At 34.8% G+C, this 26,680-nt stretch overlaps 1 protein-coding gene across 32 annotated transcripts in view; it reads right to left on the bottom strand.

Moving 5' to 3' along the window:
* MAP2 (microtubule associated protein 2) overlaps window positions 1-26,680 on the bottom strand; it is a 331,538-nt gene that overhangs the window by 104,232 nt on the left and 200,626 nt on the right. For 29 of the 32 annotated variants that reach the window (XM_077154924.1, XM_077154920.1, XM_077154931.1 and 26 more), the window contains one exon: window positions 3,839-3,913. The exons of the other annotated variants lie outside the window; for them this stretch is intronic. The gene's annotated coding sequence lies outside the window, so the exon portion shown is untranslated. The remainder of the gene's footprint in view (window positions 1-3,838; window positions 3,914-26,680) is intronic. 32 annotated transcript variants of the gene reach the window in all.

Below are 26,680 nucleotides of genomic sequence, written 5' to 3'. Positions count from 1 at the left end.
TAATTGCAAAGGACTTTGTCATTTACAAAGCAGTTTTACTCCCATTGCCCCTTTGCATTTAATCTAAGTCTTGGTAAGGTGATTATAAAGATAATCACTTGGTAAATAGTGTTAAGATAGCATAGCAGGATATTTCTCTACCTAATTAACTGGTATCAGAGAATGAATCTTCACTGTTCCCAAAAGCTTGTTTTCCCCTTTTGAGTTGGCAATGCATCTTCCTTTCTTTTCTAACATCAGCCCTGAACTTACATAAAAAGTTCCCTATAAATTTTGCTGAAATAAATGAAATTTCCATTTACGTGTTAAATAGGTAAGATTTTTCCGATTCATTTTCTGGTAGCACTTATAGCTTTGGAGACTGATAGAGACAAATTTGAATACAGGCTCTGCAATCATTATCTTGAGCAAAATATCTGGGTCTCTGTTTCCTCTTCTACAAAATGGAAAGTGAATTTCTTACCTGCAAACCTTAGCTAAAATCTCCTATTTAATCATTTTTACCCAGCAAAGGTTAGTTTGCTCCAGCTTTGCCTCTCCTCTCCACCAGAGTAACAATTTACTCTGAAAATTTTTATAAAATAGTTATGAAAAATTCTACATTTACAGATCTTCTAGTGTATTGATATTACCTTTACCTTAAGCAAATTTAGAAATTATTAACCGTAGCATTAGAGAAAATTAGAAAAAATAACTCTTCTTTATTTTAATCTCTTTTATGATATTCTAAGTGAATACTGGCAATTGACCATACAAAAGCATTTTCCTTTTAAGTATCTTTTAAATTTCAAAAGTAGTATTTACATAGTATTTGGGAATAGTGTTTCGTCCATGGGGAAATAAAAGAGTTTACAATTATTATGTTAGGGCAAAAACAGTGAAAATTATGAGTCCCATTAGATTAGCAATACCTCTATAACTAATTAAAAATGATTTTCAAGTAGGAAAAAATAAAACATAAAAAGGATTAGCATGCAATCATATACTAAAAACTATGGATTCTTTATACCCAACCCCCAAAGATGCTCTGTAAGCCATGCTTAAATCATCTTAGCATTGAATCTTTAAAATGCTGGCTGTATTTAGAAATAATAACTATTAATAATAATAAGCCTGAGAGGGTTGAAACGGTTGAAGTGAGTCAACTTCAGGGCAGTTAAAATGATCCAACCAAATCTCCATGTATCAGAATGGATGAAACTCTAAATACAATGTTGGGTGAAGGAAAGCTGCAGAACACTGTCTACAGTATGACACAATTTGTGTAACCTTTTAAAAGTAAATAATATGACATTGCATTATACACACCATGAAATATTAGAACACACAAAAGACGGTTTTATCATCTACAGGATTGTGACCTTAGGAATAAAGGAGAAAAATGGACAGTGAGCAGGTTGAGCTTTGCTCTTTCTGTGATGGTTTATTTCTTTTAAAAAGATCTGGATATAAGCATCTATTTATTCTAAGTGGCAGGCACTTAAGTATTTATTATAATATTTTCTGTGTTTTCCTTTGAAAAATCATATACATTTTCTTGATTAAAAACAAAGTCATAAAGAAATAGTAGTAACAGTAAAGGGAATATTGCTGTGGTCCGTTTTAAGATTGTACATTCATTATTTCTAATAAAAGAAATAACAATAAAATCTACCCCTTATTTCCTAGAACAAGAAACCATTCATTTATAATCTTTTTGTAATATTACTATGAAAAGAGCTTCAAGTTTAAAGAAAGATGTACAATAAAGGAAATTTTGTTTCTGTTTATAAACTAAGCTCAAGTACACACCGTAACTCGCTTTATTGAGTATTTTATTGAGCTTTGCAGGTATTGCAATTTTTACAAATCGCAACTCTGTCATGCAAGTCTAGCAGCACCATTTTTTCCACGGCATGTGCTCAATTCTTGCCTCTGTGTCACATTTTGGTAATTCTCGCAATATTTCAAACTTTTTCATTAGTATTATATCTGTTATGGTGATATGTGATCAGTGATCTTTGATGTTACTATTAAAATTGTTTTGGGTGCCACAAACCATGCCCATTATCAAATGGCAATCAATCAATAAATGTGTGTGTTCTAACTGATCCACCAATGGTCCATTCACCATCTCTCTCCCTCTCCTCAGGCTTCCTAATGCCCTGAGTCACAACAATATTGAAATTAGACCAGTTAATAGCGTCATAATGGCCTCTAACTGCTCTAGTGAAGAAAGCATCTTCTTAAGGCTTTAGCTGCCAAACAAGGTGATTCCTCTGATGGATCTGGACAAAATAAATTGAAAACTTTCTGGAAAGGATTCACCATTCCAGATGCCATCAAGACCATTCATAATTCATGAAAGGAGGTCAGAATATAAACTTTAACAGAACTTTGGAAGAAGTTGATTTCAATTTGCATGGATGACTTTGAGGGGTTCAAGACTTCGGTGGAGGAAGTAACTGCAGATATAATGGAAATAGCAAGAGAACTAGAAATAAATGTGGACTCTGAATTGCTACAATCTCATGATAAAAGTTTAATGTATGAGCAAAGAAAGTGCTTTTTTGAGACAGAATCTACTCTTCGTGAAGATGCTGTGAACATAGATGAAATGATAACAAAGGATTTAGAATATTAAATGAACTTGTTTGATTAAGCATTGCCATGATTTGAGAGGATTGATACCAATTTTGAAAGATGAAAGCAGTTCTACATGGATAAAATGCTATTAAACAGAAAAATCTTTCATAAGAGGACGAGTTAATTGATGTAGCAAGCTTCATTGTCTTCTTTTAAGAAATTACTACAGCCATGGCACATTCAGCAACCTAGTGGTTGCTGACATGATCAGTCAGCCGCCGCTAACATCGAGGCAAAACTCTCCACCAGCAAAAAGATTACAACTTGCTGAAGGCTTAGATGATGTTAGCATTTTTTAGCAATCAAGTATTTAAAATTAAGGTTTGTACATTGTTTTTTTTTACATCCTTAACAGACTATAATGTAAATATAATTTTTATATACATTGAGAAACCAAAAAATTTGTGTGACTCACTTAATTGATATATTCACTTTATTGTGGTGGTCTAGAAAAAAATCCACAATATCTCTAAGGTATGCCTGCTTTTTTATTCACACAGCTCACTTTGAGTAACAAGTACAAATATAAAATAGAAGTTTGCCTGCTATGGCACTTTTAGTAAATGCATTCTTTTTCCTTCCATGCATTCGGAGAGACATTAGCTAGGTTAATATGCTTATAAATAACCTACTCAAAAGATAAGGGGGTCTGATTGGTAGACAATTTTACTGCAACATGAAAATATTCTCAAAATAACAGCTGGGGCTGGTGTTCTTTACAATCACTGATGCTCCCAGATCCCAAGTAGGCAAACCTTGTTGAATAACTTCATCTACCTGCCTCCTCTCTCTCTGCTTCAAACCCTTAATCTATAAAATGGGGGCAATATCTGCATCTACTTTGTAGAGCTGTTGTAAGGAATCAACGATTCAATCTCTATAAAGTAAATTGTGTAGTTTGTGCCTGGACTGTAGTAAGTGCTAAGCAAGTGTTATTGGTATTACTATGATATGGCTAACCAAAGCATGGTAGACAAGTATAGTTCAATTCTCATTTCAGAGAGAGGTGTTCACATTCTTTAACTACTAAATCAGTCCAAATGCTATGAAAGACCAATTTAATAATTCTAAAACTTTTAGTCATAAAATTCAAAAGTGTATTCCTCCCTTATAAAACTTAATTTATTTAAAGACAAAAATATTAACTAGATGGTTAGCGAAGAATTATTTTTCACAACTGTGGGTAACTTTTTAATAGTACAGAAGATCTTACCTATTCAAGGAAATGGTAAATGGTAAAGTTGGTTACGCTGTGTTCTCAAAGAATTGATAATACTCTTGTTTCTTTCTGTAAAAATGAATTTAAAACATTAATAATTTAATCTCTGGTCCATGTACATCAATTACATCATATAACAGTGAAAAATTCTTTCATGGATTTCTCTTTTTATACGGAGACTGAGACAGAGTTCATAATGTTTCTTTATAGTCATACATTTCCCACTGAAATGCCCTAAAAGTGATTACTTCCTTGTTTTCTTTTGATTCCTATATTTCCAAAACTTTGTTCATTCAATTTTCTGCTTATGAAACTCAAGCCTTACTTCTTCTCTGCAGTCAGACTCATATCACACACCCATGACTCTAGTTAAAACATATTATTTCTCAAATATTAAAATTGGTCTTCCATTGAAAAACATAACCTTAATCTCTGTTAACACTGCCCATGCAAACCCCAAGCAGGTTAAGTGGATTTTAATCAAATTACTTAGAAAGAAAATAAAACATAAAAGAGTGATTGCTTGTTTGGTCATTATATATGTCATTTTGTAATGAAATGCTCCAGCCTAAGAGAAAGAGGTATATTTTGATGCATGTTATGCTTTCACGTAAATGTTTAGAAGAATTAAGAGCTCAGCTTATTTATAGTATTTGAGAAGAACTCTGAAAGGATTTTAAAGAGATATTAATTTCAACTTCTAACCTGGTAATATTTGCAGAAGCTGGCTATTTTATTCTTACAAAAATATAATTAGGCTTTTTTTTGTTTGTTTGTTTTTACTTTCTTGAGTAAGTTAAACTCATTTCTCCAGGTCCTGACTATTATTTTGATGTAGTCCTAATTTTAACGATATGCAAGTATCTATTCTGCAGTCTGAAAAACTGAAATGCACCAATCATATTGTGTTTGAGGCATCAATACAAAATAAAATATGTTAATTTGAACTTTGTTAATTTCTCCTTCTTTTTTTACATGGGCAGGCACCGGGAATCGAACCCGTCCTCGGGCATGGCAGGCAAGCATTCTTGCCTGCTGAGCCACCGTGGCCCGCCCAATTTCTCCTTCTTAATGTGTTGTTTTTTCAAGTTTAGATTTAAAAGCTTCATTTCATTAGGCACTATTACTTTTTATAAAAAAATTCATCAACAATTCATCAGCTTATCATTATTTCCAAAACGAATTTTTTCTGATCATAAAAGTATATAGTCTCAATGTAAAAATTCCAATGGCTCAAAATATGAAATAGATGGAAATCACTTCTAATCGTATTACCAAGAAACACTACGTGTGTGCATATATATGATTCCAAGTGTTTTTATATGTTAATAAATAATTACATCATTTGAAATGTCCTATCTGCATATATTCCACTATTTAAATATAATGCATTACTTATCTAATATCTGCTTGATTAATTGACTCAAATTTTTCACTATGATAATAATGTCTTGATGAACAATTTTGTGTACTTAGTTGGATAACCTAGTCTTCTGATGTTAAGCTAATGATATAAATTAAGAAACATGTCACCAAAGAGAAAATATATGTGTTCAATTGGGGGGATTTTACCATTTGTTAACAATATTGGCTGAGCATTTTCAACCTACTAGCCACTATTTTAGGTGTTAGGAATACAACAGTAAAAATGCTAACTGTTGAATGCTTTTTTTCTCCCTTTTTAGATTCACTCCAGTTAAGCTTCAGAAGTATTATGCTCAGAAGTACATATTTTCTAAAGGAAAAATACATTTTAAAAATGTTTTCAGCTAATAAATAGAGGTAATTATACTATCTCCCAAGAGAATATATTAGTTCTGATAAATTGTTAATTATAGTCTAGTAAGCTTTAAAGGATTGGGCTTCTAGCCCAGTCTTCACTGATTCTCTCAAGGACAGCATGGAGAGGATTTTTATTAACAAACCAATTAAATTTTCTCTATAGAATTCTATACTAATTTTGACCTTATGAATTCTGAAAGTCATTATGAGTTGGTATTTCTGCTTATAAATTCCACCAAAAAAAGATACAGAACACTTCTTACTGAATGGCACATAGAAATGAACAGAATTACTAGATGGCTTATGAGGTTTTCTACTTCATTCTCATCTCTAGGGAAGCTGCAAAGAATGCACACTACTCAGAGTACATACATAAGAGAGTGTCCTAAATGCAAGAGGCAGAGGTGATGCCCATTTAGAAATTCAGCTCTCTCAAATTAGGTGTGTGCTCTAGGTACCTCTATGTGTTTTTCTCTGGAGTCTGTGTGATTTCACCCCTAGTAAGGTGGACCCCATCATATCCTCAGGGAAGATGTTACTCTACAGGCCCAGGAGGAAATACAAACTCAAAAAACAGAAGAAGCAGGTGGTTCAGTTCAGAGAATAAAGTGAGTATGAATATGGAGAAACAAGTTATATTGAAAACAACCATATATTGATTGGGCTAGGTGCTGTAATAAGTGCATTAACAAGTATTAGATCCTTTAATCCGTGATGCTTACCACACGATGTGGAATAGCAAATAAGTTTGTTAATGCATCCTAGATGAAGAAAGGATTAATGTTTGGTTGTTTTTTTTTTTTCATAGAGAAAACTGTGCAGGCAAGAAGAAACACATTAGAATTCTCTAGCATTTCTAATAATTTCAGTTGTCTCAGAAAAGTTTGACTGCCCACCTCTGTGCACAGTTAAGTTTTATATTCTTTAGTTACAAATATATATAATATAAAGAATTATTTAATATTCTTTAGTTCAGTGCTCCTCAAATATGGAAATATACATTATTATAAAGAAATTGTATACACAATAACTTTAGGCTATTTTTAAAAAGTTTAAGATAGTTTTAATTATAAGCAAATTAAACCTGGTTAGTTGATTTTAGAACAAAAATTCCCCTCAAAATGGCAGACCAGCTTTCAATGAAATGTTTCAAAGAAACAGCATGCTTCATTTTCTTCTTAAATTCCACATTTTCCTTAAATTCCATAAAGTGTACTTTTTTTGTACTAGGGACATCATTTTCATAATTTTCAAGTATGCATACTTACATATGTGCATGTATACAAACACATTATATGTGTGTATCTTTTATCTAGCAAAAACAAGGAAAAAAAAACCCAGTAGGGATTCTATAGAACATGAGTTGTCAAACTATGGTCCAGTGACCACATCCATCCTCTTGCCTGTTTTTCTAAATAAAGTGCTACTATTACACAGTCGTCCATTCATTTCCATGTTATATACAGTTTCTTTCATGCTACAGTGCCAAAATTGAGTAGGTGCAACAGAAACTGTATGGTTTGTGTGGAAGTTAGATTCAGTTGTCAATTTGGCCAGGTGAAGGTGCGTAGGTCTATTGCTGTGGACATAAGCCAATGGCATGTGAACCTCATCTGTTGCTGATTACATCTGCAGTCAGCTAGGGGAGGTGTGCCTGTTGCAATGAATGATGTTGGACTTAACTGGCTGGTGCTTAAATGAGAGAGCTCAATGTAGCACAGCCCAAGCAGCTCAGCGTACCTCATCTCGGCACTCGCAGCTCAGCCCAGGCCTTTGGAGATGAAGAAAGAAATCACCCTGGGGAAAGCTGTTGGAACCCAGAGGCCTGGAGAGGAGGCCAGCAGAAATCACTCTGTGCCTTCCCACATAAGAAAGAGCCTCAGTTGAAAGTTAGCTGCCTTTCCTCTGAAGAACTAACAAAATAAATTCCCTCTTATTAAAAGCCAATCCATCTCTGGTGTGTTGCATTCTGGCAGCTAGCAAATTAGAACAGCTTGCAAAGCTGAAAATATTTGCTATCTGTCCCTTTAAAGAAAACATTTGCTGACACCTCATATAGAAGAATACACATCATTTGAATGATACTAAAAACAATTTTAAAATTAATAATACTCTGCCTTTTACAGTCTTTCCAAAAATGGATTGAATGGTCATATATGAATGAAATGAATTGCTAGCCCTGAACATTTATAAGATAATTTTATCCTCAAAGCATTAATTATTGGCTAAAAGATGAAATGATTTTTAGAAGGTTCTAAAATAGGTTCCAAGGCCTATTAATCCTAAAAATAATGCCCCATTTATCCATAATCCTGACTTTTTTTTTTGTTTGTTTGTTTGCTATAAAGATTTAAATGGCTATCTTTTTTTCTAGGCTTCATTTTATGAGAAAGATACTATTTGTCATTTATTTTAATAAAGCAACTTCTGGCCTATTCCATAAGGCATATAAAATCGAACAGTCTTATTTTAAATGCATTCTGCACTATTAGAAGTGATCATTTATATTCTATTTCAAAAAGATTAAGTTGCTTTGACACAGCTTTAGTAGTAGACATAGTGTCCACAACCTCCCTATAATAATATTAGCAAATATCTATACAGCATTTATTTTGCGCCAATGTTCCAATCACTTTATGCATATTAGTGCATGTATTTCTCATTATCACCCTCTAATGCAGAGAACTATGATTATTCCCACTTTACAGATGAGAAAACTGAGGCCATTCAAGTGCTCTGCCCAACATCACACAGCTGGAAAGTGGCTGAGCCTCTTAATCATACTCCAGCCATTCACAGACATTGAGAGTTCATTTTAGCGCTTCAGCTCTGGTTAGGGACATAATTTCATGCATAAGGGCTTTGTGATTCCTTTGAGAAGTGGGATTTCACCAATGGCAACTTTTAGTTAGCTAGAAATACTAAGTATATGATTTTTGACCATCTTCAGCTTTTGAACAAATTGAAAATTTACTCAGCTGCACTTCTGCCTCCCATTTTCCTCACCTCATCGTTTGTATATGGTTTGCTTATGTCACTTTCCAAAACCTCTCAGAGCTGCATATAAACACTATTGAGACTCATGACTGCTAACACCTAACAAAGTATATTGGTCAACACCTCTAATTAAGAGGTAGCCTATATATGATAGAGAATAGGATGCAAACATATACCACAAATCAAGGAAATTCTTCAATGAGGTACCCAAGAAAAACATTTGTTCAGCTATAAACAGTGAACAAACATTTGCTCTGTTTTTACCAGTGGATAACTCAGATAAATAGAAAGTACATAAAATGCACTGAGGCTGCATATAATTCATGTTGGCATATCTATGTGCAAGTTATGCTGCCACTTACAGCATTCAAGTTCTAATGATCAATGTATGCAATGGTAGATTATATAATCTTTTAGATAAAACAGAGCTAAGGTGTGGCTCTCTCAGCTAATGTAAGAACTCATGTTTCTTTAAGCAAAATTCAAGATAAAAAATCTTCCTTGGATTATCTGTCCAGTACATACTCTTCACTTAGCCTTGAAACACATTTAGCATGAGTATCATTTGGTAATTTAACTTCATGTTTTGATAGAATTTGTCAGATAAGCAGAACACTGAGGTGCTTGAACTTACTAGAATCCTGAATGGTGTTTATGAAAGCTAAGCTCAACCTCATAATGACCAGCATTGCCTATTAGTCTGCTCTCAAATAAACAATAACAACATCGTTTCTCTACTTTCTCTGTCAATCTGCTCTACCCAATTTTGAAAAGTTAATGGACTGTAGTGCACTTGTCCAGGATAACAAGATTTCTCCTACTGAGGACTGAATTGTTGAAACTCTTGCAAAAATATCCACTGTCCAGGCAGTTTTTCAAAGATGCCAGCAAAAAATCATTTGGTCTAACATGGTACTAAACCATTTTTATTCCCTAACATGTGTAGAAGTAATTTGTTATCACTACTTATTCATGAGCAGCAGAAAGTCATAGTGAATTGAAGTCACTGATAGTTGAGGAGTCCAAATTCTTCCTTTCTTGGGGGCATTTTCAAAGTTCTGTTTAGAAGAATATTACATTTCCTTCAAAGGGAAAGCATTTCAAAATATATACTCCAAAGAATTGAGGACAGACAACAAAAAACCTATTCAAAAAATTTGACTTTTAGTTGACCAGAGAACCTGGGAAGACAGTAAGAAACAATTCTCTCCTTTCATCCCTAAATGAATACTCAGAACTTTTGATGAGGCCTAGCAGGCTGGGTTGAGCTAACTTACTAGAAATGATCTAGCCTTGTCCAAAGGATCTCAACATAATTCAAGGGGTAAAAATAGGATACAAATAGGTGAAAGACAAAGGATTGACTTAGAAAAGTTGGACTTAACTCTCTGAGGTTTCAGCCAAGTTTTATATTCTGATTTCACAAATCCTCTTGCAAGTTGCTTGAATCTCCAGGCTGCCCCTCCTCCATGAAGTGATCCCAGCACTCCAGGTACATCTTTTTGAGGCTAAACACATGGCCTCCAAGAATACTGCACCTGCCACTAGGTCTTAAATGCTTTAATTCGAAGGGACATACCACACTTCTGACAGTCCACTCAACTAAACTAATCTCACAGCTTTGCTTAATTGCAAAGGTTTGAGAAACATGGAAGATAAATGGATATTTGGTGAGCAGTAAATATCCCTATTGCAACAGCAAATGATGGTTGATGAAGTGTCCAGTAGATACCATAGGGTCATATTTAGATTCCTTCCTTGTTGAAAAGGGTCAAAAAGAAATAACAGAATTCATGATAAAAATTAACAACTCATTTTGCTAAATTTTTAACATACGCTAACTCTGAACATACATAAATATAAATAAACATTTTATTTTATAAGTAAAATAAAAATCGGCAGTTCAAAATCAAGAACTTTGGGTAAGAATGGGCCATATGTGTCAGTGTTTGCACTTATTTATATATTACACTGTTTTCTTTGGCTCAGAATCAGAATAAATCTGAAGAAATGGGACACTTCTTTGCTTGACAGTAAGCCATCTGTTCGTTTGTTTCTGATTTTCATAAAACACAACCTTTATAAAATGGTAGGATAAATTAATGCAATATACAAGTTCATGTAGAATAAGGAAAAGAAATTGGGGAGGGACTCAGAGAAAAATGAGGAGGCTCATAGGTTGTTACAAGATCTATCTTGCCAAAATACACTTAATGATTTTACTCTTGAGTGCAAAACTCCTCTGCCAAAATGATAAAAACTGAATTTCTAGGCCTAACCCTCAAGGGGTTCTGCACTCAGACTATACCCTAGTTTTTTATCTCTATCCCCTACTTTCCACTTTCACAAATCCTCACATCTTCTTAGACTAGTTTGCCCTTTTCATTTCAACCTCACATTTCTCTCCTCTCCATCTGTAAAGAACTCTTCTTTCTCACTTTCTTTTCTCCCCTCCTTCCTCCTTCCTCTACGTTTGTCACCTCATAGGTTAAAAGAAGCTTCCTTCTCTATGAAGTCTCAACAACAACCCCCAGGGATGTCTCTGTTCACTGATAGAAAGTTTTAATTTCTATCAGTTATTTGGCATTCATACGAACCACCTTGATTGCTATTCCTTGAAATGAAAAGGAATTCACATTCTTGCCTTTTTTTTCTGTTGTAGTTCAATGCTAGAAGTCATCAGTTTCTATCAAATATATGAATTATTTTTCATAGTATTTTGAACTGATAACTAATATGTATGCAGGATAAAAAATAAAGCTGCAGAGGAGTTTATACAATGCACTCCAAATAACACTGCCATATTCTTAAATTGTCTAATAAGAGGTAGTTACAATCAACACTCCTACTATTTTCCTATACCATCACCAGCAGTGCATATTATTTATTTGTTTAATATGTGCCCCACACCACCCAGACTAGTCTGAAAACTCTAGAAGGGTGGGGACCGTTTTCTTTTATATTTGCTACAATACAACTTCTGTCTGGCAGCAAATACTTGTTCATTAGGTATTGGTTGAATGAACACAAAACTGCAGTATGTATTGTAGAAGATTGTATGAACTCCTCTGCTGAAAGGAATGAAATCTCGCTATACCTGACCTACTGCCTCCCTGATTTGTAGGTGGGAGATTAATAAAGGCCTAATGAATAAATGAATGATAGGTTTATCTTCCTAACCACTTGACTAGGTTTCCATTAAATTTGGTCTTTGAAATAAAAAGAATGAAAATTTCGGATTCAGAAGCTGCATTGAAACCCTGGTTTATCATTTAGAGGCTGTGAAATATTGGACAGGCCATGTAACTTTTTGGATCCTCAGTTTTATCATCAGTAAAATGGAGAAGATTACTGAGAATTCCTTTATGGAATTGTTATAGAGATTAAATAAAATCATTTGTGACAGTTGTAGATAATTGTGAAGTGTCAATATCAATCTTCAAAGGGTTTTCTTCACTATTTAGAAGTACTATATATCATCAAGAAGAGACAAGGTAGTGACTTGGGCAAAAGTCTATGTTCGTGCTAATCCTGGTTTCTGTATTTCAGTGCTTCTCTTTAGTGTTGCTTAGCATCCATATGCCTTTTGTAAGTTCAAAAGACATAGTGTCTGTCTCAATAGAGAATAATTGTGCCAGGATGAGAAAGCAACTGATGCACTAACAGCCCCAAGTTCACCTGCTGAGAGCCATCTGTTCACCTGTAGCAGCATACAGAGATCTCACCGAGGAGGCATTTGGTTGAATCCAGGTGACAGAGCACCAAGGCTCTTTTTGAGTTCAATATAAGAATTCAAATTCCAGCTGTGGTCTAAAGAATTCTGAATTCAGATGACTGATGATGGTCTTTGCTGAGCTCCCACTCCCTCTAAGGATGGTATTTCTGACTGCTGGATAATTTGGAAAGGCATGCATTCAAGAAAGGGGAACATACTGGAGAGAGGAAGATGCAAGCTGTGCTGAAGTCACCTGACTTTATCTTGGAAAAATGAAATCTGACAAATTTATTTATAACCAGTCTTAAGAGCAAAAAACTCTAGAAGCAGAAGAATTTCATCCACTCATCGGGGTCTTCGCCAAGAGTTTACAATTAAGGGTGCTCTCCAGCAGATTATGGTCCTCCATTTTTGATGCACATTGTTCAAGAGGCAATGCTTGATAACTTAATTAGCACAGTGGGGACCAAGTTGGCACCCACCCCCACCCCTTCTGTCACGCTAATTTTAAATATTTTCTTTTCCTCCCCAAGTTATTTTCTTAACAGTGGCAGCCCAACATTTTATTACTAAAGAAATTGCCTGTAATAACCCAATTTTGAAAAGTGAGGGTCTCTTAATTGAATACTGTTAATCTTAACAGTACTTACTGGCTGAGAGAATATACCAAAATAAAAGCTGCATCGCTGTGTTAGCATTCCCAGGTGTTCTGGAAATTCTGTAGCATTATTCATGCATGCGTGATACATCAGCAATCAGAGAAATATTAAGATGCACTACGATATAGCATTAAGATTTCACCAAACAAAAGAGAAGGACTTGGCGTACAGATGCTGGTAACAACAAAAGTTTGCCTCCCTATAAATAGGAGGCAGAGGAGGCAGACCCAGATCCTCTGCTGGGGAGGCCTTTGAAATGTTTTCCCCTCTTCTATTATTCTGTCTGTGGCCTTGCTATTTCCTTCTTTGTGCTCTTTCAAAAGAAGACTGTTCTATTATTATGCTTTATTTAATTGGTTTAGATTTAGGCAAACAGGCCCCACTGAGATGAAGTGCAGTTGGAATGGAGGAAGGAGGGGTGCAGAAATTAACACAAGAGTTTCAGACCCAGAGCTGTGGTCTAGACACTAGACATTGCACACTTGTGAAAGGCTTTGATCTAAAAGCTCCTAGTAGCCATTTCTGTAACCAAGCCACATGTGTCTGATTTATACAAAAACATATGAAAATAAACTGAAAGTCAGGACTGAAAAAGCAGCAAGGGAGCCAATAAGGCTGTGAATATCCCAGCTGTTCTAATTAGTGTTGTTCTGAAGGAACATGAGGGTTGCTGATTCTTTGCTTGGGTTCCCCTAGATTCCCCTGGGACTACAACAGCTTACCTTGGGTATTTACAGAGACAAAGTTTGCTTCAGAGATGGGGTTTCAACTCACACTCTGAGAATGGTTTTTAGAGCTACTTCAGGCCAATAAATAGTCCACAGTGTTTAAACAGAATTTTTGAGACTCCTGCTTCCATTGACCTCCCCTCTCAAGTCCAGGAACTTCCCAATTCCTGGAAGGCCAGCAGCCTGCGCCATGGGCACCTGTCTGGCATTATTTCACCCCTAGCAACACAGCCACCTTCTATGAAATAACAAAAGATATCTACTATTTATTTCCCACCATGTTCTCAAATATGGGTCATCTGTAGCATGATGTAACAATCCCTAAGTTTTCAGTTTAAATATGTCCACTTAATAGTTCTCCTAATCATTTAACAAATTTCTTTCGATAGCTGCCTGCTGAACAGCACAGCCAATTTCTAATAGGAACCATGGGGAGTAGCATTTATGGCCAGTACATAGCAGCAGACAAACTCAGTCAAAACGAACCAGGGAAAATTCTTGGCTCATAATCTCTGGGAAAATTGGCTTTGAACATTATCCAAATGAGTGGTTATTTCTCTTAAATTATTTGAACTATAATCCTTCCTCTCCTCCCCCCCCACCAAAATAATCTGTAAATATATTCAAAAAGTTATTTTAATTAAGCCTAACATCAAGTTAAATTTCTTTTTTTTTTTTTTTTATTTTCCCACCCATTAGCACACTTTCTGAGTATGTTTTTACTGATTCTCCCAAACTGACTTTGTTTTCTAACCCCAGAGCAGTTTCCGTGATTCGTGAAGTTGCTAAGGTCAGTTCAGAGTTTTCCTGTATTTTTATTCCTTGTTTATGTACCATTGCTTAAGGAATTTAGCCAATGTATCAGAGCTGTTAGTTAAACCATCAACATGAAATTCTTTATCTTCACACTTTGAAAATTTTCTTCCTTCAGGCTAAGTTTTCCAATGACTACTAAGAGTGCAAACTTTATGTATATTCACAGAATACATACTTTTCAGGGTACACTGGTAAATATGAAAGTTCTTGATTCTTGAAAGAAATAAAAGTTACAAGATAAAAATAAAATTTCTGGGAGTTCTAGGATTCCCTGCCCATATATGCCGCTACAGGCATACATGCTTGTAATTTGTCAAGTTAAATTTCTTATTCTAAAGATTTCACAACTTAATTGCAGATATATTTTAATTACAACTAGAATAATAACTACAAAATGTGGGGTTTTGTCACTCTCAAAATACTGTAAGAATTGATTATATTATGTTGAGAAAGAGCTTTGAACTATTTTCCAGTAAAAGCCTTGAAAATAGAGAAGACTGTCAGGAGTTTTAATTGAATTATTCCGTTATCAGTGTCCAATAAAACTGCTACATAAAGTGAAACACAATTCATGCGGTATAGCACACAATGTCAGAGAATCATTTTTTCTGAGGCAAAAATTTTGTAAAAGTTCATATTTTAAGCAGCTGAACAGACCTTTCTTCTACCTTTTTATTGGGTTACACAGAGCTTTTTTCACTCCTGTTTCTGTTGGCATCATTACTTTTGGGCGGGCAGTGAGACATGTTGGAAGGATTTAAGGTTACTTTACATGATGTTTGGTTTGGTTTTCCTTTATATTCTCTGCTTGTTAAATTGTAATAACTTGCAGTAATTTCCTCATATTCACACTATTCCTGCCTGTGAAGTGTTACCTCCGGAAGCCTCTTTTAGAAAAGTGACAGACAGTTGTGTTTAGCAAGAGAGGTGCATGTGCTATACTTTGCTCATTATAAATCTGTAATTTTGTCGCTGACCATGGGTTTCAGTGAATGCTGACACTGGTTGTTACAGACTAATATATAACTTTTAATTTTTTTTCCCCAGATACTTCTTGCAGTGGGAAACTAGTATAACAATCACAGCACAAGTTTATATGACAGGGAAGAAAGACATTGGAACTAGCCAGATCTTTATGTGAAATATTAACTTCATTTGGCCATAATTTCTTCAACTATAAATTGTGGATAATAACCTCTACTTTCCCATAGAACTATTTTAAGAACTAGGGATAGGTCACGGAAAGTTTCTTGTACAGAGTCTGACACATATTCAGTGTTTATTAACAGATACTGGTATTGTATAACTCAATCAACTGGGTAAAGTTGGTTTGTAAAAATGTTAAACAGAGAAAGAGTGCTGCTGTTATGCCCTATAGCACTTTCCAAACACGAATGGGCATCAGATTCACCTGGGGACCTGGTTAAAAATTCAGAGTCCTAAGTTCAGTTCCAGAGATTGTGATTCCACAGATCTTGGGTAGGAGCACGGGGGGACTGGGGTCATATCCAGGAGTCTACATTCTCCATAAGCACTCAACATGGATGTTGGTTTAGTAAGAGGAGTTATATTATTAATGTTCATTGCTATTGTTCTTAACTGTAACTTCATTAGTGGGTCAGTGGTGTCCAGAATAAATTTTTTTTGATCATTGTTTTAATTTATGAGATCAAGCTGAACATAAAAGAAGCCTGTAACACTGGAATCACATTCTAAGTGAAACAAAACAAGACCAAATATTTTTCTCTATTAATTTCCTGTTTAAAAAATCCTTTTTTTTTAACTTATGTGTGTGCATGTGTGTGTGTGTGAGAGAGAGAGAGAGAGAAAGAGAGAGACAGACAAGTGAAAGCTCTGAATTCATGCCCATAAGGCACGCCTTTTATGTGTACAAAAACTGCACAGGTCCCACTCACAATCCCCTTGGGAGCCAATCGACCTCAAGCTAAAAGCATTTGGGCTAAATAGCTAGGCATTAACCACTTGCAATTTAGAGAAATTTTTCTTCACAGTTTAGATGTTGCAAGCGTAAAACATGGTTATTGTACAAGGAAGAAAATGTGACCTTTAATATACTTATTTATTACTTCTGAAGTAGCTTTGATTACTTATTTTGTAGGAAGGTTGGAAAGAATGGTTCTTTACAAAATTGCTCTGGAGAATTCTAAGCAGGAGGTTGTTGATTCTGTGAAAATAACACAAGTTTCTACTTTGGATAACAAAGAATTCAGTAAACATATTAAAAGAAAACTTTAAATGCCACAGACTGTGTCACAAGTTTTGGTAGAACAGATATATTATTATCTAGCAGGTTTTATCCTTCTTAACACAACTAAGCTCTGGGAGAGGAGTAGGGTTTCATTAAAAATCTGAGACAATACATATTTTCTTTTTGACTGTGTTATTTCTGAGATTAAAATACTTCAATGATCTAGGGCTCTTAGGACAAAGATTAAAACCCTGTCCTTGTCCTGGAAGATCATGTCATCTGGCTTTATGATCATCTCTAGACTCCTCCTGCGTCATGTTTCCTTCACCCTCTGCTCTCCTGGAATGCTAGCTTCACTTATAAGACAAACTCCTGCAGGGCTACAGGTTCTTTGCATGTGTGTTTGGTCTGCCTGGAATGTTCTCTATTCTATTTGCCTAGTTAACTGTCAGTTATTCATAGATCACAACTACATTTTCCTCCCTGGCTTCGTCAATTCCTGAATCTCTCTTTCATAACCCTTGCCATAGTTCTAATTTTTCATTTATTTGCATGATTATCTCATTAAAAACTTATTCTCCACTGAACTGTAAACTTCATGAGGGGCAGGGACCATAATTAATTTTTGTTTATTCAGCTCAGAAAGTTTTATGCTCCATAAGTATTTATTAACTCCATGGAAGGACGAATAAAAGAATGAAGGCACGCTTATCTTATATTGTTATCAACATAGAACCTAGAAAACTGAGAAACTCAATAATTGTGTAGGTAAAGGGCTAAGAATACCTCTCTAAGCCTCATTTTTTCCACTCTTAAAAGGGGAACATTTGATGAAATAATCACTGGGTTCCCTTTCAATTTTAAAAATCAGTGACTCTATAACCCAAATGTCCATCAACTGATGAATGGATTAACAAAATGTGGTAAAAGCAAATAATGGAAAATTATTTAGCCGTAAAATAAATAAAGTGTTGATATATGTTCCAACATGGATGGACCTTCAAAATATTATGTTGAGTGAAAGAAGCCAGCCACAATATATGATTGCATTTATATGAAATGTCTAGGAACCACAAAACAATTGAAAGAGAAAGTGGATTAGTGGTTGCCTAGGTTAGGTGAGGAGGGGAAAATGGGAAGTGACTGCTAATGGAAATGTAGTTTCTTTTTGGGGTAATGAACATGTTCCAAAATTGATAGTGGTGGTGGTTGTATACACTCAGTGAATACAGTAAAGATCACTTTAAAAGGGTGAATTTTTTGGTATGTGAATTATATCTCAATAGAGCTGTTGAAAAAATCAATGACTTATGTTCACTGTTAATTCATGGTTTTAATTTTAAAACCTAAAATTGTTTCAATAAATATAGGCTTTATCTTACAGGTTTAAGATTTTTCTAAACAGACTTAAGCCCAAGCAGAAGAAAATGTTTTTATAATGGCACAAATATTCAGAATACTCATTCAATTATTTATTTATCTTTTACTGTATATTAGATACTGAATTATATACCCTGCCCACTTAAAACCCTCTAGAAAAAAATGTATGAAACATTCTCCCTGATTTCAAGTTGCTGCTATAATCATAACTGGGATGGTAATTAACCATAACACAAAACATAGGGTAAAAGTACAGAAGTCCAAATTAAGAGCTGTGTTGAATCAAAGGAAAGATAACATCCTATTTCAATTATTCTGGAGATTATGCTATTTAAAATGAACTTTTGTAAAAGCACATATAGTTTGTTTAAGCAGCACTTGAAGGGTAAAAAAAGATACCCAAAGTGGAGAAGATGGCAGAGGCTTAAGAACAGATGCAGGGTAGGATGGGTCATTGAGAATTACAGTTGACTGGTACAAAGGATACAATGGGAGATAATGAAAAGTAGGTTGTGTGTTTCTTTATGGTAGCTCCAGGAAACAAATACAAGACCACATGACAGAAGGCTTGGAATCCTAATTGAAGGAATGTACACTTATTTCTGTAGTAGCAGGAATTTCTTGGAGGTTTCAGGCTAAGATATAATATAAATAGTTGCATTTTAGGAAGACTAATCTTGAAGTGAAATGAATGAATGAACTCAAATATATGTAGACCAAGGGCCAGAATGTTTTAGGATAGGCTAATGGTAGAGTGGCAGGATGAGGAAAATCCAGCAAAGAAAATATGAAGAAACGAGACAATCTGGGATTGCAAAATCTAATGAAAGAGAAGTCAAGGAGGAATAGGTGGCTACTAATAACTTATTTTTATATAAGTGTACAGTATTTAATCTTTGTATCAATATTTTGATGTTTTAAAACCTGTCCAACATCTCACAGTCAATAATGGAAGGCAAAGACAAGACTAAAATCAGGTTTACAATATTCTTTCTACTGCAACTGCTATCACCAGGAGAGGCCATTCAGCATGAAGACAAAGAGGCAACCATTCAATTTTTTGTGAAACCATTTCAAGAGATTTTACCAAAAACATTTTCAGCAAGCAAAAGGGTGAAAGACGCCATCTAGCAAAAGATTAACAACAGAATGGGATAGATAATAAATGAGGCAATAGATAGAGTGAACATATTAGAAAAGTTCTGACAGCAAAGGAAATAACAAGATCATAGCTAGATATAGTAGCAGGCTTTAACCAATAAACTTTTAGCTGGGTCTTTCAGGAGGATTCCAGAGTAATAGGGTACTAGAATTGGTCAGAGTCCAGTGCTGGTGTACACCCACTGGGGTAAGCCATATAGGGATAGGTTAAAGGCCATTAAGAAAGAGGGAATAATTCAGCATTTTTCACAATCTGTTTGATATGGACTGACCCTTGGGTCAAATTTTATAGTATCTCTTCACTAGTTCATGTAAATCTATAATCAATGGAACAGTTTCTCCCTTTATTTCAGAATGTATTTCTTAAGATACTGAAGAAAAAAACAACATCAAATATTAAGAACATCCCTCAACTTTCAAAAATATTTTAAATGTTAAACTGCATCCATTAGTTGTATGGTTCCCAACTCTATTAGAAAGTAGAATCCTATCTACTTGGCAATGTACCTTGGGCATGTACTGGGTAACATAGAGAACTGTTGGTGAGTAGAGGAGTTTTTGTGGTTACTATATTATACATACTGGCAGATGCAGTAAGGTTTTCTGTTCATTAAAAATAAAACTTATAAAACTGTGCTTTTATCAATTTTAACAAATGTCCAACACCAATGCAAGGTGTTAATAATTGGTGGCAGGAGGAGGAATATGGGAATCCTGTATTTTTTGCATGACTGTTTTGTAAATCCACAACTTTTTAATAAAAAATTTTTAACATAAGTAAAACACAATTTCAAAATTCATTTCAGGTAATAAATATTTTTGCTAGCGCTTAATAGGAATATGATGTTAAAGGATACCATAAAAGCTATACTCAGGAGTCCCTTTAAAATAAAGTTATCAGTTCTTCTTCACCACACATCACTTGAGTAAGCTTTTGATTTTCTGGCTATTGTTACTGTTTCTTCAAGTGACAATTTAATTATGATGTTATTAAGCTCCCAAGAGAAAAGACAGTTTCATAGATGCAAAGGCAAGTGACTCATAGACATGAGCTCAACCATTAAATGTCATGATTATTTGTTGCATTCTAAATTATATCTTCAAAGGAAAGGAAGGAATTTGTACAGATTTTTCTAAAGTTCCTCTGTATGCCCAACTTATTAGAGATGCTAACTAGACTGGGGAAGTTAACCTACTATATTTTTAACTCAAATTTTCCCATTCATTCTTAAATGATAACACTAAGAGGAACAACTTGCCCTTTTGCTGTTCTTAAAAACTAAATGCATTGTCATATCTGGCATATTTTATATTTTTTTCCATGGACACATAGAAGGAGTCTTAAAATAGTTTCCCCAAAGAGCAAGAAACCAAAAAGTCTGGATAATTTACTGCTTACAGTCCTCTGTGGTAGTGTCAACCAAATAGATGCTTTCTTAGAGAAAAGGCTTTATCACTTTGAGTGATAAAGACAATTTCTCAAATGTGTAAAATGTATTTTCTATTGAGACCCTTCATCAAAACACAAACATAATCACTAGAAAACTTAATTGAAGTGAGCTTCCACCTGTACATCTATCTATCCCTGGTTAACCCTAGCTTCTTAACCTCTAAGGTCAAGACTTTTGCAGTTCGGTTTATCCCTGGATGATTGCCTGAATATGTTAATATCTCACAAAACAATGCAAATTTGATAGCATTCAATTGCAAACTGAAATTTCTAAGTCTTTCATGAAGAGTATGAAAGCAATATTGGAGAAATGCTCAAATAACATCCAAAGTCATGAAAAAATGAAAATCAGGCAGAGTTAGACTAGTTACCTAGGGAGAAGGAAAACCCACAAGGATGAAGACACAGTATTTAATTTAACAGACAGTTATTTGTATATTACAATAATTATAAAATACCTTGGGAAACTTGTTTAAGTTCTTGAATATTTTTAAAAAACAGCCATTTTAAGAGCAAGGTAAAAAAAAGTAAATGTAATGGTAAGGATGTAGAACCGAATTCTAATAAAATTTGGGGAGTAAACTATTCCAGCCCAAATAAAAAACATTTGATTCTTTCTTTGGTCTTAGGATTAGCCTCTAGCTGCACTTTTAATGTAAATATTTCTATGTGTAAGTACATTCTTATAATGCCTAGCTTTAATTTTTCAAACTAAAGATGGCCTCAAACTTTTTTTCATTGTATTTTAAAAATTTGATCTGTGTTTTAGGAAGATTCACTTTAAATCCTCCTTTACTGATACCAATGTTGTTGGATAATGAGATTCTCTTATATATGCTATCTGTAAAGGAACTAATTTTGATTAAATCTCTTTCCAATAAAGCTGCCTGAAAGTCACATAAACTATCTAAAAAAACTGAATTAACACATACCAAAATATGTTCATGAGAAAAAATTCTAATGCGTTTTTAAATTGTCATCTAGAAAAAGTCTAATTACCCCATCTGAATATTTTATTTTCAGAGCTACTTATTCACTTTACCCTTATATATATATATATATATACATATATACATAATCATAGATAACAGTCAGTATATTTCTACTGTACTAACTGCAACAGAGTAGGTGAATTCTTTACTATATTTAAAATCTCCATTACTTTGATCAGTATAATGCACCATAACTGTGCAGTCTTTTTGAAAAGCCCCTGAAGTTTTTAGCATTTCTATTGGGAGGCCATTAGTCGTGGGAGTTTATTTCAGTCTGCAGAAATATTCTGTTTTGGGATTTGCCAACACCAAAACTTTGGTTTTCCTGTCTGCTTATACAACATGCCTGGCAAACTATAATTATCAGTATTTTCCTTTACAGCATGATAATTATTTGTTATTTTTGCTTAAGCAATAGAAAAAACTAATAGTGTTCTTCTCACAAACAAGAAGTATGTGCACAGGGCCTGCCTGGGTACACAACATGGAATGATCCCAGCTACTTTCCATAAAACATACTAGCCTTATAGGTTACCTGTATGAAATATGAAAGGCAATTTTATGGAAATCCTTTTTAAAAAGTTTTCAAAGGTAGAGCATATAGTGACATTTTAAAGGATCTTCTTTTACTTCCAATTGTATACATATATACTTTTTTTTTTTTTTTTTTTTTTTTTAAAGGAAAGACAGAGAGAAGGAAGGAAGGAAGGAAGAAAGGGAAACATCTTTTAAACATTTTCTTGTTTTTATTGTATTCTGTTTCTCCGTTTTTGTTACATGGGCTGGGGCCGGGAATCGAACCGAGGTCCTCCGGCATAGCAGGCAAGCACTTTGCCCGCTGAGCCACCGCGGCCCGCCCCTATACATATATACTTTTATAATCTAAAATTACATTCAAATATGTAATTCAGTGCTATTATGTTCACTATGCTATCATCACTACCATCCAGTACCAAAACTTTTCCATCGTCCCAAATAAAAACTCTGCACATTTTTTAAACTTTATTTACTTTTTTGCATGGCAGGCAAGAATTTTGCCACTGAGCCACCATCACACTGTCCAAAACCCTGTACATTTCAAACCTTAATTTTAATTTCTTATTCTCTACCCCGACTCCATTCCCTAGTAACCTATATTCTAGATTCTGACTCTGTGAGTTTGCTTATTTAATTATTTCATATCAGTGAGCTCACATGATATTTATCCTTTTGTGTCTGGCTTATTTCACTTAACATGATGTCTTCAAGATCCATCCATGTTGTATATAACAGAATTGATTATATCTTAACTCTTAGTGTTCATACCAGATGATAAAGGTATCATTAAAAAAGAATGTTGGTATGATTCTTAAAGCCAGAAGTAAAGTCTCTTTTGCTGTGATTTATGATTATGTAGATAGGGCACTGAATTCCCTTTGTGACAATCACTTTAGTTAACTGACTACTAAATTAGCTCATCTGGATTAGGGCAGATTAACATGGGAATTTGTGCAGCATTCTTATGTCAAGGGCACTGGGTAAAGACTTAATAAATATATAAGTACTACTAGGAATAGTGAATTGAAGCTATGATTAAACAAAGGCAAGTACTGTAAGAGCAAATGTCTGCTCATCCTGTTTCCTGCACCTTCATTCAGAGGCTTCTTTTTGCTTTCTTTCCTTCTCACAGCCAGTGGGATTCAATGAATTTCAGAGGTAAATTATTGCAAACCTAAGTAAACCAGTGAATACTCATGTTACTAAAACAAAACTCTCCAGCAGACAACGAACCTGCCACAGCTCAGCAGGGCAGAACCTTCAAGCTAGCTGGAATGTGTACCATGTTGCCCCCAGGCAATTGCTCACATCTTTGTCCAGCAAAACCAGGGAAACTGTGGCTGTATACTTGGAATTATACAAACTTTTCTGAATATGTTTTCTTGCCACTGGAGCACACACATTCCTTAGGTTGTTAGATCAACTTTGAACCACTCATGGCAATTGTGGATTGTTTCACTGATAAAAAGATTGGGGTAGTTACTAAAAAGAAGAGTTATCTTCCAAAAATGGTATATTCTCCAAAAATGTAGAAAATTATGGCTATAATGCTAGGTGGCTAAAAAGAGGCTACAAAGAGAAGAGAAAAGGGCATAAGATGTTTAAAAACTGGGGCAACCACCCACCCCCACTCTGCAGATTATGGATTAAAAGCTGTACGGTCAGTGGTTCTTTTTCTTAAGGATGTCTTCTTTCTTTGATATTTATTGTTAAATAGTTTCTGTCATCCATCGCCTCACTTCAAACTATTGATTTATGAGCTTGGGATGTCTGCCTGAGAGTCATTAACCTCCTCCCAGGATTTGTGATCACCAGAGCATCTCTGACAAGCCTGGCTCCTCTTTCCAGATAACAAGCCAAGCTATGATGCCATTTTAAAATTTGATAGTGGATTTCAATTTGTAAATTTCACTTCAGTGAAGCAGGCTCCAACCCCATAAGCAGGTAGTTCTTCACATTTACAGAAGCCCCCTTGGAGGGACAGGCCAATTTTTTGCATGCTCAGAATCCACTCAGGTTCTTAGGAGAACCTGGAATGTTCTTGGTCTCTTTCAGTTGCCAGAAGAGTGGCTCCTGTTGTTAAAATAGACACCCAATGTGAACATGTACTTTTTTGGGGAGAGGTGAATATTATCAATACTAGTAATGTAAATTTAAGATTTCTTTCTGAATTCACCTTCTATTAAAATCAGCTCTTCAAAGTGGTGTGATGCCAGTCCAGGACGCTTATAACGGCGCCCCCTTCTGATGGCTGAGAGTCTGGGGTAACTCCTGGCCTACCTGAAGAGTGTGAAATCAAATGCAAGCAGTGTTCAGCAGCATTTAGTTTATTACTGAATCAGTAGGCCACTGCATCTTTGCAACCTTTGCTAATTTTACCTAAATATGTTTGAAGGAAAAAATCTTGAGTTTTATATTTGTTTTTAAAAAGCCAGTGATAATTTCAACCCCAATAAGAAACGAATACCCCCAACTTTTTATTTTAAACAGAAAGTTCATTTGTATAATTTTGGGGGTATATAAAAAAAATAAAAAGAAATAGTTGAGGCTTGCTTAAGCTGAAAAACTGAAGGTAAGGCATATTGGTAAATTCCTTTTTGAACTAGTTAAAATTCAAAAGGTGAGCAAGCAGTTTAGAAAACATTATGTATTTGAGTCAGGTGTTGTATAAATTAGGTAGATTTTCCACACACAAAGTAAGCTGAACCTTGAAGCTTGCAAGAGTTTACACCAAAGAAATAAACCACCTCCTTCCTTAAATACCATTACACAGATATTTTGTTTAATTTAATTTTAGCTTGTAGAAACAAAATGGATGCTTTTTAAAAATTAAGACTTATTTTTAAATATATAAGTAGTGTTCCTTAAAAGAGACCAAGATGCTGAATATCTTTTATCCTTTCTAATCTGCTGGTCCTAATATCACAGAAAACTACATTGCCAATCACATGTGACTTGACCTCCCAGAACTGATTTGTAGTAGACGCAAGAATCATTATTGATAGAACCTGGGATAAATCAGCATTCTTCTCATTTACACACCTGGTAAATCATTAGTGACCAATGAAGAGAACATTAAGGAATAAAAACTCCCAGGAGCAAGCCTCTATAGCATATTGATTTCCAGGCTCACTCCATTTCAGACATAATTCATAGATGCTCTCTTTATAAATGATAAATAACAACTTACAATTTTTAAAGCAATGTTTTATGTACCAAAGATCACTAAATATTTCACAAAAATAAGTAGCATTATCTTTCTAGATCAACAAAAATTCATGATTGGAATTAAGCCTAAAATAAAATTTTTTTTCACATACGATGTAGAATGGAATGTGATACCTCTTCATTAATGTCCCTAACATAAAATTCTACAGATTTATGACTAAAAAGAAAGAAAAAAAAATAACTGCCTTCCCCAAACTTTAAACTATTGCCCATCACTAAATGAAAATAAACGTAAAAAATAAATATAAATAAAAATGATTAGATATTACCCATCATTTATTGCCCATTTCTAAGTGCCTGGCTAAATTCCTTGTTACATACTTGACAATCAATATCTCATTTATTCTTCACAATAACTCTATGAGGTTAGTATTATCAAACTTTACTGATGAGAAAATCATTCCCACAGAGGAACTAGGCCAAAAGCACATGGCTGTGGGAAAAGCCTAAACTTGAACTCAGATCTGCTTGAGTCCCAGCGTGACTTCAGCTCTTAGCCTGTCAACAAATATGTGTAGCTTAGTCATAAAAAAGAAAAAGAAAAAGAAAAACGAGCACGAATCTGTGCATGTAAAACTTAAACCTTAACCTGCAGGAGAGGTTACAGAACCACAATTGTGGCTCAACTGATGGAGTCAAGGTTACTTCTGCAAACAAAGAAAAGCAAAGCCACTGAAATCAGGTAGCCGGGCAGCACCAACACTAGAGAGCCTGCAAATTCAGGGCAGCTGCTCACCTTGGTCCCCTCCCCTACCACGGGTTTTGGAATGCTTTCTTCTGCAAGGATGTCTGTTAAAGAACTCCTGAAAAAGATGACATCTGTTAGGAAGGGGCAGAGGGCTGACACTAATTCCTCAGATATTTGCCTTTCTTTAAGACAGGCAATAACAGACCCTTGTAACTTTGGAGATTGATAGGGATTTTGATACTAAGAGAGAGAAAAGTCTACCCAGTATTTGTTCTGGCGGTGAAAGGCCCCGGAAGCAGGCTATAAAAAAGATAAATCCTATTAAGCCAGCTGGGAGGCTAAGAGCAGCTGGTTGGTCAGGAAGCTGAAAGACACAGAAAAATCTGCATTGCTGATAAGCCTCATGGGAGATGGCTGAGCTCTTAACATCTCCCCCAAGCCAGCATACTTTCTGAGAGGAGAATGACATCAGGTGGTGTAATTTAGAATGCATA

The sequence above is a fragment of the Tamandua tetradactyla genome, chromosome 3 (assembly GCF_023851605.1).
Source record: "Tamandua tetradactyla isolate mTamTet1 chromosome 3, mTamTet1.pri, whole genome shotgun sequence".
NCBI lineage: Eukaryota > Metazoa > Chordata > Mammalia > Pilosa > Myrmecophagidae > Tamandua > Tamandua tetradactyla.
Note: the sequence above shows the minus strand (reverse complement) of the source record. Positions and strands in the feature narration are given on the sequence as shown.